The 7310-nt window shown below is 31.5% G+C and overlaps 1 pseudogene; it reads right to left on the bottom strand.

Moving 5' to 3' along the window:
* Positions 1–739: 739 nt before the first annotated feature.
* Positions 740–7310, bottom strand: part of LOC121392615 — a 30049-nt pseudogene continuing 23478 nt past the window's right edge.

Raw genomic sequence — 7310 nt, 5'->3', positions numbered from 1 at the left:
CAAATAAATTTTTTTGGGGGTTTGTAAAATTTAATAACATTCATAATGTTAAGTTTGAATCAAGTTCAATGGATTAGTATATGTAGCTATTATACTGCATCACCTTTGGAATTTAATAACTGAATTACCGTAAATTATATTTTGTATTAAGGATATAATTATTAAGTGTCATTGAAGAAACATTTTTTGAATAGACTATTAGAACCAAAAATCAAAGAATTTGATCAAATTGAAAATTTACTAATTTGTCAATGAATATTCCTGCCAGTCACAGTTTCCTTTTCGGTTACAATATGTGCTGAGGTTTCTAACATGTTTAACCACCTAATCCAGGTCAATGTAAAACAGGAGGAGGTGAAAGAAGCACCCATAAAGAGACGTGCATGGTATTTGTTTGGGCATGTAGGGAGTACAAAATAACTAGGACATGTTATAAAAAAAAAAAAACACAGGTCAAACAAGGTCTAGGTATATAATACTATAATATTCTAATTTTCAAATGATTTAGAAATAAAAGACATTTAAAATTTTGTACTACATATTAGTATTAGTTTCTCCTTCTATTTGTTTAAGCAGTGACTTTTTCAGAGCTAACCTAAAATAACATATTTTTAGGTTACGTTTGGTTTCATCACACAAACATACTTGTTTATCTCTGAAAGATTGTTCTTGGTTCGAACTGTCCACTTTTGTTTTACCATCATGAATGATTTTTTTTTAAGTTTCTCTTTATTTTGTACTACTGCTGTGAGGATTTAGACGATGTTCTTGTAGCTGTATCCTTCACGACCCTCTCGACAGCCTGCAATAACACATAATATTGTTGTCAATAAGTGACTTATAATAACAAATCAACAAAATGCCATTCTTTTACCTGAATAGTACTAGTCTGCTTCTTTATCCATTCTCTTTCTCTTTGCTAAACTCTCAATTGTGTTAACTGGACACAAGATCTCCTGTACTACTATAATAAAATATTAAAAACAACACTACTGTAGTTAATTGATTGTGCATTAATATAATCTTCTGGATCCCAGTTTTATTTTGTGAATTTTATCAATAGTTATATTTCTATGACTGACTGTTTAGCATCACAATTAACTTCACCTAAAATGTAGCATAAATTAAATTAAATGCCTCTAAATTTATCCACTTGTGCTGGTATTAACTTCTTGTGCACCCATTAGATAAGCTCACTTATATTAGTCCCCAACAATATGGTCTAAAAAGTGATATGTCATAACTTGTAACTCAACGTTCACTTGCTGTTCCAGAAGTTAAATTTTTTTGAAGGTATCATAACCGTACAATGCATAGTCTGCTATTCCCCCAATTAGACCAGTATACAACCACTTTTGTCCATGCACAGTTAACTAAGAATACTCATAAGTGACTAAAATGCACCATGGATATTATGAAATGTTAATTTCACATGATGGCTTTACTAAAATAATAAAAAACACCTTTGTTCTATGTTGAGTAGGTCTTGAGATTGTCTCTCTTTCCTTGTTTGGGTTCACTTTAGCAGCAGCTTGTTTTAACTGAATCATCTGAAACTACCTCTTGGGTAAGAAACTAGAAAAACAAACATAGGAAAGTTTAATAGAGAACTTCTAAGTAACACATCCTTCACAATAATCAATTGAAGAGTACACTAGTCTCTTTAATAATACACTGTTTATATTAAATAACAAACACTTTTAAAATTAACAGCTTTTGCCTTATTTTAATAACTTGGCTACCTCATTATTTTAACCCTTGCCCTTCTCTATGTGCTTTTTGCTGGTGTATTAAGATGTAGGACATCTTCAAGTTTAAGATTTATGTTTAGTGTTAATTCCAACATTACTGGATATCAACTACAAAGAACTCATGCTTTCTCTCACATATACTATAATCAAAAGTGTCAAAATAACTCACCCTAGTTTGTGTCCTATAATAGTAGCTCGTTCCTCCTCGAACTTTTTGATTTCATTACTGACTAAAGACGAGTTCATTTTATCTGGACAACTATGTTATATCACCTAAAATAAAAGTTGGACAATGTATTTTTGTACTGTTTGAGCAAATTTCATGTTTGTAGGCTTTGGATTAGTTTGTCAATATAGCTTCCTCTTTTGTGCTTTTAGGGATGACTCTCACCTATCTTTTTAAATATTTAAATGTGGTAACAGAAAATAAACGAATATGTTGGATAGAGTCAATTGTATGTAGTACAAATTACAATTACCGTATTTGCTGAGTATAGGTTGTAGTTGTATCAGCACAAATTCTACCTAGACTTTTCATGATGCAACTTATATTCCGCATGCTCAGCAGTAGAATGCAATTCCAGTTATTAATTATTAATGATGTGGGCCACGCATCTTTGCCACGGTGGATCATTTGTATAATGGCAGAGCAGAGGAGTTATACTGTTGGTTTAAGCTCCGGGTGGTCGAGTATGCTGAAACTCAGGTAATAGAAGTACTGGTGCACTTTATGAAGATGACAGTGATAAAAATGATCCATTTTCTGATACTGAAAACATTAGTGATGACATTGAATCATGAACAGTACCAAAATTGGTTGTTTAATTAAACTTAAAAATTTATTATTTAGAATAAAATTTCTTTTGATGGCTCATTATTAGTGGTGCTACTTATACTCCAGTGCGACCTATACTCCAGCAAATATGGTATTAAAAACTTAGAGCGGCCATAGTGGTAACCATATAAAGAGTAATACTTTAGTTTTATGTACCATTTCTCAACATACTTGTGTTTCCTTCATCTTTTAAATCACAAATCCTCTTTCATTTTCCATCACAGATCTGTTTCATCAGGTTTACTTTCATCATCAGAGTGTACTAGATCTATCCACTCACTATCACTGCTATCTGTAATAATAAAATGGTAAGACAATGATAGACAATCACCACCAAAAAGGTTGGACATGAATAATTAAACATCACATGCATAACACCCATTCACTACCATCCACTGATATACTAACAAGTAAATAATACGGTTCTAAAAAAGACCAAGTGTAGGGTTTGTATTGTCAATCCTTTACAAAGAATAGAAACAAGATAAGTAGAAAAAGCAGTTGCATCATTGCTATGTAATAGCACAAGCAGATATAATGTACCAAGATCTTAAACGATACTTTTTGTAGCCAATTAACACCATTCGATTGCGTATATTTCTGTGCTTGGCTGCACAGATGAGAAAAGCAGAAGCAAAACAAAGTGATATTTTAAATAGTGCTTCCCACCCCCGCTAGATCACCCACATATCAACATTATACTATGATAATGAAGAAACAGCACATTGCCTGCATTATACAAGTACATTGAGTCATCTTTTACAATGTTTTACTACTAATGACTATATACTTAGTGCTTGATATAGAATTATATCTACCTTGACCATTATCATTGTTCTTTACTTGTCCTGTGTCCTCCTCTTCATGGTAAGTCAACAAGCTATGTAAACAAAAAGTTGGTAAAATTATCCTTCCTATAAAATGAAATGCTATTATGAAAAAATCAAAAGTGGTTTTCTTCATACTTTACCAGCTATGAATTAGAATTTATGTAATGAATTAAATTTATATATTACCTTTATTGATTGAAATTGAGTATAAAGGTACAGTGCTAAAACTGAAGCACAGTGAATAAAATATACACTGGGACTCAATGACTCAATGTTCAAGCAATCTTTTAAGTCATTATTATATTGAAACCGCTATGGTAGCTTACTATAGTCACTCTGTCATGGGTGTTTTAGTGCAACATGAGATGTTATATCTCACAAATTTTTGAAGAGTGAATACTACCCTACCCTAGGACTATTTTTGTTGTGGTCTGTCCACTTATAAAGAGAACCTGACCATGCTCATGAAAAAGAACTAGCTATCTATTCTAATGGACTTTGCTTCAGTTCCAGGCAATGTTGGACTAGCAGTGGACTCTCCATAGTCCTTACAGCAACGATCCCAGCCTCTGTAGGTCTGCCTTATATAAATTATAATCATTACAAGTTTTAGATGTTGAGATTATAATTTTATAATTATAACTAATATATAATATTCACAATAGTAAGTAATCAGTTCAAGGGTATAGGATTCAGTGCTGAGATTAAATATTAAGCACACAAAACGTATGTCACTAAATAACATACATTGAATTCTAAGTGGTTGTATGACTGTTTTGTTGGGCACAGATTATACACAGTATAATCTAACTCAGACTTCTTCCAGTGAGTTGTCATGATGATATGGTGATAGATTAGGGCTCAATTTATTCTATTGATTACTTGTCTTCAGCTAATATTTTTAACCAAAGTATTATCAGGCTAAGTTTTACAACTATAAAATGTTAAAGTACCTTCTTTTCTGCTCAACAATGATGGATTTCTGTTCTAAATAGTGTGATTAGAGACTTGCGCCATGACAACATTTTGTTTTCTATACTTTCTTATAACTGAAACATACAAAAAGAATTCAAAAAATGCATTATATACAAACTTTTATTTTTAACCCTTAGTATGCTAAAGATTAGAAAGAAAAACAATTTACATATTATCTTTGTTGTATGACTGTTGTATAAGTTATATTACAAATTTGGAACATCAAACTCTGTTTTTAACACTATTAACAACTAAATTGTTAGCATATTTGTAAAACATTTATACAGCTTAATTAACTTTTATATAGTCAGAACAACCAGATTGTATTTAAAAACATTCTCTGTGTAGAAGATTGCTAAATTACGCTTTAAGTATATTGAGCATCAAAGAAAAGACTCGACATATAACATACATATATATGTTAACTATGTAGTTACATAACTATTTTTTAGTAAGGCAAAGTTGGTATAACAATAACATTACTGGTCTCTTGCTAAAACTAACTGAATAGAATAACCACATGTACAGTATACCAAACTTTAATATTCATTTCTTAAAGTTCAACAAGTCCATTGAGCAAACCATACTGTTCTTTGAGCAACATGTATATATACACATTACCACCACACATGATATATAAAATAAAACATTTGGTATATATATAAAATAATTTAGATTGGATAACAATAAATCTAATAAAAGTTTGTGTGATTACTATAACTGTGTGTGTGTGTTGAAAATAAAACATTATACAAAAAGTGTTAAAAGGTTTTAATGTGAAAGTTTTTTCCATTTAACTTAACACAATGCTGACAGCTCATGTAAAACAGTTTATAACCATATAATATTTAAGAAATATTTAGACTGAATTGTCATGTGTAGACAGAACAGTTTAAAGTACAGTATTAAACTATACTGCACAATTGCTGTGCTATGAAGGCTATGATTGAAATTTTATTTGGGTACTATTGTATTTGTTTCTAATAGTAGACTACATGGTACTCAACGTCTCGTGAAAATTTGTATAGTTTTAAAGGAAATTAATTATCACACATTAGAGTATATAATATGATGACTAGCAGAGTACCTGTTAAGTCTTTAATAATCAGCATTCATAGCTAATGGACATCTGGAACAGACTTCTCTAACCGTGTTTAAGAATACAGAGAGAGAGAGAGAGAGAGAGAGAGAGAGAGAGAGGAGGAGCGAGAGAGGGGAGAGAGAGAGAGGAGAAGAGAGAAGAGGGGAGGGACCGAGAGAGAGAGAGATGAGAGAGAGAGAGAGAGAGGAGAGAGAGAGAGAGGAGAGAGGAGAGAGAGATGAGAGGGGGAGAGGTAAGAGAGAGAAAAGAGAGAGAGAGAGAGATGAGATGAGAGAGAGAGAGTCATGCCATGAGAAGATGTTGATTACCACCAATCTTATTGATATAAGGAGGAAACAGAACAATAAGAATGCCATCATGCCATCCTACAAAGTCAGTGCTACTGAACTTGTTTTTGGCCAAATAGTACAAGTACTCAGGTTCTTCCACAACAATTGTGTATACAATAATTTAAAGTAATGCATACAATTAAACCTCATACTTTGATTTGCTGACACCAATTGGAACTATGAATATAATTAATTTATTCTGTGATTGCTATAATAAGCTACTCATTTCTTTACCTATTACTTCCAGTGTTCTATAAGCTAACCTAACTACCTTAAAAGTTTTCATCTTCCAAAACAATTACTGTTTACAATTATAATCTCATTTGTATTTCATATTTATTTACAGTAACAGGTAATGTTTACAACATTGATTAAATACATACCCAACTGCCATTGCCTCTGGTGAATTCCTTCAGTTATAAAATTTATCAACTACCAACTCTTAATGGTATTTGTATTACCTATAGGAAAAACATTCATTACAATAACAAGAACACAATTGAAAAAATTGTCCTAGGTTATCATTGACGATGCTGCTGCTGTAAGGGACTGGATTATTGCTATTTTTGAAGACTGAAGAGTTGGTAGAGCTATGGAACTGATCAAAGAGTTTTTCTAAACACATAGCCAAAGATTTAACCAATTCAAAGCATTCATAACAAAGCCTGTGCACAGTTGAAAGTCGAGATGGCAATAACATTCAAGTTGAAAAATTAATCAAAGTGCACATGATATTTTTTTTCAGTAAAGAATTACAAATTCCATCCCCCGTGTTTAAAAAGTTAATACATCACTATTATAAGCAGACATTAAGGGACTTACTTCTGGTGGTACTATTCATGACTAGCTTGAGCTAAAAATGTCAGCAGAACAGTTACATCTATAATAAGACAAAAATTGACAATAGACACTGTCAAAATCTGTTTCTACTAAAGTAAACTTTAAATTCATTCTATGATTTGAATTTTACCTCTTTGATGAGGTTGAAGGTAACGTTGAGGTATGAATAAAAATTGAACAAGATAGCTAGAAGACAGAAAAGTATATCTTAATATCTTATAAATGTTAATTTTATGCATAAAAATATAGTACTTAAAAATAACCTGGACAGTTACAATGCTAATGGCAGCAATGTCTCCATTCTGCCCACTCTCATTTCACCTACTAAATATCAAAAAAAAGCTATTTTACTTACTAACTTAAATCAATTATATGAACTAAGACTACTAGTACTACAACAAACCAACAGGTACATAAGATAAAATCTATTTTGTATACCTGATGACTCCTATTAGTCGTGATATCAAGTTCATTAACATGAGACGAAACATCAAACTTTTCTCGATCAGACTCTAATTTCTTAAAAAGTTTCTCTGCAAATCTGATTAAAAAATTAAGTTTTACAGATCAAATTAAAATTATAATACCTTGAGGATCATTGATAAGATAAAGAACTGAGAAGTTTCCCTGCAGCTGTGTTTTTGTTCT

Source organism: Gigantopelta aegis, unplaced genomic scaffold (genome assembly GCF_016097555.1).
Source record: "Gigantopelta aegis isolate Gae_Host unplaced genomic scaffold, Gae_host_genome ctg4180_pilon_pilon, whole genome shotgun sequence".
Classification (NCBI taxonomy): Eukaryota; Metazoa; Mollusca; class Gastropoda; order Neomphalida; family Peltospiridae; genus Gigantopelta; species Gigantopelta aegis.
This window is presented reverse-complemented; position numbering and strand designations above follow the sequence as displayed.